The 1,370-nt window shown below is 36.0% G+C and overlaps 1 protein-coding gene across 5 annotated transcripts in view; it reads right to left on the reverse strand.

Annotated features, from left to right (window-relative positions):
• Positions 1-1,370, reverse strand: part of LOC106878077 (uncharacterized) — a 70,279-nt gene that overhangs the window by 52,748 nt on the left and 16,161 nt on the right. The gene's annotated exons all lie outside the window — the stretch shown is intronic.

Consider the following 1,370-nt stretch of genomic DNA (forward strand, 5'->3'; position numbering starts at 1 on the left):
AGAATAAGTCCTGGGGTCGATTTGCTTGACTAAAGGCGGTGCTCCAGCATGGCCACAGTCAAATGACTGAAACAAGTAAAAGAATAAAGAGTAAAGTGAACACTTCTGCTTCTATACTTCGTAGACATAGCCTGCCTTGTTGCATAATTGTTCTCTCCAAGCTATCAATCATTGAGATTTGATGTGTTGAGTACCATCTTAATCTCTTCAAAGTGAAACTATGCCTTGGACGATGGAGTCTAAGAAACACACGATGGGATGTCCGTGGTTGGATAGTTTTTGATCACAGGCCTGTTTGATCAAGGCAATCCTAGGGATGAACAGCAACAACCACTACAAACAGTATTTCACAGGCTATGAAACTTTTCAGTTATTTTATTCTCTTCTTGCCCACAAAACATAGTGTTTTTTTTTTCTTTTTGTTTCTATTTTTGTGAAGAGAAGAACACAGGACAAAAAGTTGTTTCAATAGACATTTTTTCGGTCAATTCTATATGATGAAAATAAATTACCTTGGGGAAAACAAAAGTACTTCTTTTATTTTGGCACATCAGCTGAGTTCATTTTCTCTTTTGTGCAACATGTAATATAAGATAGTTACTGATTACACACATACACACACATGCATGTAAATGCATTTACACTCCTCTTTGCACACACATATTCATATTTTCATAAATACTCACACACAAACATGCATGCATACATATGCATAGAAATAAACAAACGCAGAAACATACATTATATGTATGCCATTCTTTCTTGTTAAGTTAGTCAAGAACAGGAAACTTATTAAAAAAAACAGTTAGAAAACAAGAAATGTTGGTGGAGTGAGGTGGGAAGAGAAGTTATTAAGAGTGAGGAAGGAAACCCAAACTCTTGGAAAATGCATGCAAATGAAGAAATGTAAGAAATAATGGTTTTGTTAACTTCAAGAATTTCCTCCAGGAGAGATGGTCAATAAATTTGTTGGCTTATTTGTTTCACACACTTCAGGACAACATAGATAAACACATATATTACCATACAAACATGTGTGTACATGTGTATGTATATTTATATATATATACATACATACATATATATAATATACATATATATATATATATATATATATATGTACATATACATGTGTGTCTTCATCATTATCATCATCATCGTTTAACGTCCGCTTTCCATGCTAGCATGGGTTGGACGATTTGACTGAGGACTGGTGAAACCGGATGGCAACACCAGGCTCCAATCTAATTTGGCAGAGTTTCTACAGCTGGATGCCCTTCCTAACGCCAACCACTCAGAGAGTGTAGTGGGCGCTTTTACGTGTCACCCGCACGAAAACGGCCACGCTCGAAATGGTGTCTTTTATGTGC

This window comes from Octopus bimaculoides, chromosome 1 (genome assembly GCF_001194135.2).
Source record: "Octopus bimaculoides isolate UCB-OBI-ISO-001 chromosome 1, ASM119413v2, whole genome shotgun sequence".
Classification (NCBI taxonomy): domain Eukaryota; kingdom Metazoa; phylum Mollusca; class Cephalopoda; order Octopoda; family Octopodidae; genus Octopus; species Octopus bimaculoides.